Source organism: Triticum dicoccoides, unplaced genomic scaffold (assembly GCF_002162155.2).
Source record: "Triticum dicoccoides isolate Atlit2015 ecotype Zavitan unplaced genomic scaffold, WEW_v2.0 scaffold73197, whole genome shotgun sequence".
In the NCBI taxonomy this organism is placed as follows: domain Eukaryota; kingdom Viridiplantae; phylum Streptophyta; class Magnoliopsida; order Poales; family Poaceae; genus Triticum; species Triticum dicoccoides.
This window is the reverse complement of record NW_021295578.1, coordinates 1-6,587: the sequence shown is the minus strand read 5'-3', so window position 1 is coordinate 6,587 and position 6,587 is coordinate 1. Positions and strand designations below refer to the sequence as shown.

General features: G+C 46.5%; 1 pseudogene; it reads left to right on the top strand.

Moving 5' to 3' along the window:
* The window catches only part of LOC119347681, a 3,019-nt pseudogene extending 1,139 nt beyond the window's left edge, over positions 1-1,880 (top strand).
* Positions 1,881-6,587: the final 4,707 nt, after the last annotated feature.

Below are 6,587 nucleotides of genomic sequence, written 5' to 3'. Positions count from 1 at the left end.
GTTGTTGGGATTGCTCCTGAAGATAAACTCAGGTAAGCGGTATTTGTTAAAATACTAAGGTTATCTATATAGCTCCCTACACACTGTTTTTTCAACTTCTCAATTCTCATTTTCTTTAAAAGCAGTTATGCAATACAGGTGCAATTATAAGCTAATAAACTCAATCTCTGTAATAACTAGAAAAAACTAAAAAAAAATTGAGAAGTAAAAGCTTACTCCCTCCATCCCAAAATTTAAGAATGTAAGATCATTTTTTTACGCTATAATAATGTCAAAAATGATCTTACATTTTGGGATGGAGGAAGTAGAATGTATCTATGCAAGAAGAAACTATCTATGTATATATACGTTATTGTTTTGTGAAACAGAAGCTTAGAATTCCAGCCACTTATTCTTTTTTCCCTGTGATCTCGACTCACGTAGTCTATTATATGTTGCAACCTAACATGATTGATTGATTCTTCGTTTGAAGCTGATGAAAAAGTTCAGGCTATCGGGGACAATGTGTTTCCACCTCAGACAAAAGTTGATGCTTCTGAGACTCCAACTATTACAGTGCCAGCAAAGATAGAAGAGAGGTCCATTTCTTCCTTGGTTGAAACCCCAAAGATGCCCCCAAATCCAACCAAGATGACAATATCTGCAAATAAAAAGAAGGTAGTATCAAAGTATTACCAGCAAATGACGCCAATTGTCTTGTAACATTTGCTTATTCTAACTAAACTTCCATCCAAAACAGAAAACTGTAGATATTTCTGAAGGTCGAAAGAATTGTGAGACTATTGAGAAGGAAGAGCTTTATAAGCCCTTACGGAGTTTAGTTGGTTTAAGTGCAAAGTAATTGCAAAAATCAAGTTCTTGTCTGAGGTGAAGTCGCAAAAATAAAACAACCACAGAGGATAGTTTGTGGGAAAGCCCAGTCTGGTTTTCACTAGCGACTGCACCAAAACAGTAAGATTGCAGCATATTCGATGTTCTTTACTGATTCTGATGGACCATGTTTGTTGTGTGCTCAAGTCAAAATGAAAACTGTTTTTGCAGGGCAAAAGCTAAACGGCTGCCTTAGATAAAAAATAATATCTACAGAATTAAGTGAGTTCCCCTTTAATCTTCAAGTTTCTTTCTCAACAATGAATAATGATAAAGGCCTCTCATACTTTACTTAGCATACACTTCCAGTTCAATATGAAAACTATGTATAGAATTAAGTGAATTACCATTTAATCTTCATGTTTCTGCAACCAAGGCAGAAGTTTCTTTAGATTCTATGAATTTAATACATTCTGTTCAATATGGATTTTTCTTCTTATTTCAGAGATGAAACTATGGAGGTCTCCTCCATCCTGAAGCTCATTATTAAAAAACTTGAGCTAGCAAGTAACGTTAAGGTGAACATTTTACAAGTCTTTGTACTTTCATTTTGAGTGTTGTGATGGGCCTCTTGTCAAGGTGCTTGCTTCCAAGTATTAGAATAATATCATCAATAAATCTGCAGTTTGCTGCATTTGTAGATTTTATTTTTCAGAAATAGTGAAGGGACCGGTCTCCCCATCCATTTCCATTACGAGGAATCACCCTGCTGCATTTGTAGACTTTGATGGTGACCTAGCACAGTTTTGTTGCATCATTATCGTTCTTCCTATTATCCCGCACGTAAGCCGAGAAAGTATGTATGCATATGGACAATGCTGAATGTGTTATTTGGCCTGGACCCGGTATATATATTCTGTACTTGTGTAAAATGCAGGTGGAGATCTTATGCCATGACAAGTCGGTCTGCCCCTCGACGACACTGCAGGGCCTCCTCAAGCGATGGCTGAGCCGCAAAACCGAAGGACAAGGTCCAGAGGCCGGTGGGTCTCCGCCTCTCCAGAGGATAAGTTAGTTATGGAAATGGACTACCGGCGGTGGCTGGGGACCTGGGGTCCAAGTCCCTCTGCTGCAGGACCAAAAATGCCTCCCTGCCATGCCATTGCAGCACCTAAGCTACAGAGAGAGAACCTTTTCCTGCTAGCTCCTCCGTCTCCATGATATACTCGTCCTCGTCATCCATCAGTCGACATATTTCTCATTCTTTTTTCGGACCGTGTGAAGAGAAAGGAGGCGTAAAAAGAGCTTAGTGATAGCATTAGAGTTGCTAGACAAAAATCTGAACGGTTATGTTGACTACATTTTTGGTTTTACAGTTATGACAAGAATTTGCACACAAAACAGCTCCTGTGTTCTTGTCGTAATTATGTTTATTTTCCCACAGTAGAAGGTAGTGCAATAACAGTGATTTGGTCAAAAGACTCCTACCCTTCTCGCGGCATATCTAGGGAGGTGATATTTTTTTTCGAAGATCTGGTATTATATTTTAAACTTTGATCCGAGAAAGGAATATCCCTCTTTAGACACCTATTGCGGTGGGTTCTTGCAAGGTCTACAAGAAGTGTGTAGGGTTGATACCTGCCCTTCACATCTAGCGTCCCTTGCGTCGCTCTCGCGGACGGTGTCGGGGGAACCCAAGCCTCCACCCCGCGGCCGCCTCCTACACCCTCCCCTCCACTCGCCGCTACCAGAAGGCACCACCAGGCGAGGCCCGGTGCGCGTTGGTGGAGGCGGGGCCCCTCTCCCCCTCCCAGCATATGGCTGCAGCGCGTGATGCGGTAGCGCGGCGGAGGCGTGGCACTGACGCGGGGTGGGCACGTCGGCGACGCGGGCGGGCGGCTAGGCCGTGGCGGCGGCGCGTGGGGTTGGCTCCGGGGCGGCGGTGCGGGCACGGATCTAGCGCGAATCTGGTCCTGCGGGCGCGGTCTCAGTCTCCCCTGGTCAGCCGATGAGTCTCGGTGAGGCTTCTCCTTGTCGTGATCTGGCAGCGGTGGCCTGGATCATCCAGATCCAGGCAGGGATGGCGGCGGTCCGTGCATGACAGATGGAGGTTCTTCAAACAGATCTGGGTGAAAACCTTCTATCGGCTATTGCCAAGGCCGGCGGTGGCGGTGATGTCTGCGTCGTTCCCTTCCTGAAAGCATCGCCATGGAGAAGTTCAAGGCCACTCTCTGGTACCCCCAAGGGAAACCCTAGATCAGTAGATCGCATGACGGCGGCTTTCCGATGTCGTTTCCCCCTTGGGGGCATCATTCTTGGAGGTTCACATGGGCTCGAGGGACAAGAGGACGACTTCTTTGGTGGAGCGATGCTTCATATTACACATTGACGACGCCGGATCTCTGTGGCGTGGCGCTGTGGAGACTCGGCGTCCGATGCGCGGAGATGGACTCGCGCAGGAGAAGGATGCTATATGGCGTCATGGTGGCACCGATGGCAGAGAAGCCTGGTAAGGTTGGTACGTCAGTTTGCTCTGAAGATGGATTGGTGCAAGATGGCGGTGACAACACATGAGAGTTGGTCGGACCGGTTTGTGCCCCAAACCCAGTATGTGGCTTGGTTGGGGCCTCTGGCTTTAGATGTTAGGCATATGTGTGATGTATGTTTGGTATTAGGCTCGAACTATCGGCACCCCTTCATCATGTAGATAGGTGTAGCGACAGATGTTGTTAAGATGGTGGCTTCAGACTACCTGATGTACTACTTTGTAAGATCTTCGTGAATAACCAATAAAATGGCTTCCTCGGGCTTATTTTCGCGATATCATCATGATTCGATCTTTTGCATCGCATGGTCTTCCGGGCATCATCAACAAATTGCACTAAACTAAAACCTAGAGGTTACTGGTGCGAGACATTGACATTGCCCCAGTAGCTAAAATGTGGACAACCTTGTTGTCTTCTCTAAGAAAACTCGATAGAAATTGAACACATAAATGACATTAATTATTCAAATTCATTCCATCAATCCTCTTACAAATACATAGGGTTGCAAGGATATGCCTTAACCCATTGCCATCATGAATTACTCAAGCATGATGACGGGATTGCAAGAAGAAATCATCAATTTTTGACATAAAGATGAATGCTTATAGATAATACATATTGCAATGGTTAACGGATGTGATGCACGATTACAAGTATGACTAACTTGGAGGGGAGATGTTGAAGTGATGGTGATGGCGGCAACTATGGAGATGACATGGGAGATGGTGACATCTTGTGTTGGAAGATGGCTTCTATAGTGCTTTTGGATGCTCTCCTTGTCGTTTTACCTTCCTCTGTTGTGATTCTGGTACGAGGCCCTTTATAAACGTTGTTGGAGTGGACCTCCTGGTGCTCGCAGCACCTGGTACGAGCGATGGTACGAACACATGCGCTCGTACCAGACGACGTCTTTGCGCTTTGGATAGACTATTGTGTCATCGATTTTTTTTCATTCCTTCTTCATTTTCTTTGTGTTTATCTAAGTGATAATCTACATCCGAGTTTGGCCTCTTGTCGCTATCATGACCATTGGGTTCACTCACCCAACTGTACATGGGCCACAGTATCCTCCTTGCCAGGAAGGATAACAAGTGAACGTTCTGGCAAGACCATCACACTGGAGTCGAGATCCGTGGTGGTATGCAGATCTTTGTCAAGACCATCCCCCCGGGGTCTGTGGAAGCATGCAGATCTTCGTCGATATATATATGTAATCGCCTCCCTCCTACTCTTTTTTTCCACTGTAAAAAATACAACAGAATAGGAAAGGCTTTCTTATGCCGTGGTCCCCCCAACCCCAAACCCCCCATGACTCACCGGATGTCCGCCGCCGCTTCTCCCTTCTCCCGGCCGGCCAAAGCCGATGATTTTATCGCCCAACGTTGTGTATTCCTGATTCTACGCCTCTCAAGGCTCCAATGTCTGACTAGGAGGTTAACGACGATTTACGAGGAGTAGTAGGTGGCATAGATGGTTGCGGGCGGCGGGGAGATGGGGCACGCACTAGGACGCTAATTGCAGACTGTCGGACATAGCTTGTTGTGAAATACCCAGGTATTATGCTCCAGCCCAATCATCCTCATGCCTGCAATTAGCAGTCATCAATTTGAGCTTGTGAACTCACCTTACGTGCGGTAATTGCCTTTGGCTCCTAGGTGCATATGCACCCATTGTCGAAATACACATTTCGAGAAGTTGAAAAATTCGGAACAAAAATCCCGCGTGTATATCCGGACATTTTATGTGTGTGCACAAGGTTTCAGTGAAAAATGACGTTTTTTGTGGCTTGTGTAAAAAAGACAAATTCTGATGCTTCATTCTAACTATTCACGAGGCATTTCTTTATCTATTTTACACAAGCCACAAAAAAAGTCGTTTTTCACCGAAACCTTGTGAACGCACATAAAATGTTTGGATATACACGTGAGATTTTTGTTTTGAATTTTTCAACTTTTCAAAATGTGTATTTCGACAATGGGTGCATATGCACCTAGGAGCCAAAACGTCGCTCTGACGCACCACCGGTTTTGGATTTCGCCTGGGGAAGAAGTCGTTAGTCCCAGCAGACCTCTCAACACCTCTCTAGCGGAAGGACATTGTGCAGGATCAACAAATTTTCAATGGTTTCGACACATTGATCATGAGCACATTTCCAAGTGAGCGCGTACAAACAAGGGGTTTTCCCACATAGCAAGGTGTCTCCAAGTTTGCTAAAGCTGAGGTTTTGCGCTTTTCTCGCCTGTCAGAAAATAAATCGAAGAATTCACAAACACAACGATTTCCTCTGAGTCGGTTCTCCCTTTCCCACCTTAAAGCAATGTTCTCATCGAACTTGCTCCTCTCTTTCCCGCGTAATTCGCATGTATAACGGTATCATTAGGCTCGCTCCCCCCGTTACGCACTTTACTTCAGGTACACAATGGTTTTCCCACAAACGCACTTCTCTCTTTCCGCGCACTTCACCTACACGACAGTCACTGTCCTATTTGCACTCGTTTCCCTCTTACCGCCTCTCGCTTTGTAAGGACTAGCTACTTGCCCGCACAAAAGATGAAAAGCAATGACCACTCAAAACAATACAGGACGACCGGTCCGAACCGAATACAAATCGCACATAGATCGTTTCTTTGTAGGAAAAGTGCCCCGACCTAGACATTCTCCTGGGCCCCGATCCAGCCACACGCCGCCAACAGGCAATCTCCTCACACTCTTCTATTTCTAGATTTCTAGCAACAAAAGAAAAGATTTTGCTACTCCACAGTGCGCGGTCCCACCAAACCCCTCGTGACTCACCGGAGCTCTGCCGCGCTTCTACCTTCGCCCGGCCGGCCATTGCATGCCCTCGATTCCAACTCCCGGCGCCGTGTATTTCTGATTCACCGCCTTCCGAGGCCCCGAGTTCTAACGAGGAGGTCCTCAAGGATCGACGAGGGATGGTTGCGGGCGCGGAGAGAGGGGGACGCGCCGGGAGTAGCTGCTGTGCCGAGGGCGGCGCTCGCCCCGTGCTTTACGTGTCGGCTCTGCAAGGGCTACTTCCGAGAGGCCAGCACCTTGAACTTCAACCACTGCAGCCACACATGTGAGTTTTGTTCCTACCCTCGCCCCCGCCTCCCTTTCTCTACTCTTTTGTATCGCGCCGCGGCATTCCTGCGCCCCGCTGACGGCCGCCCCGACCGTGGTTGTGATGCAAGGTCAATGCCCAATGCCGTCCTCTACATTCATGTGTCGTCT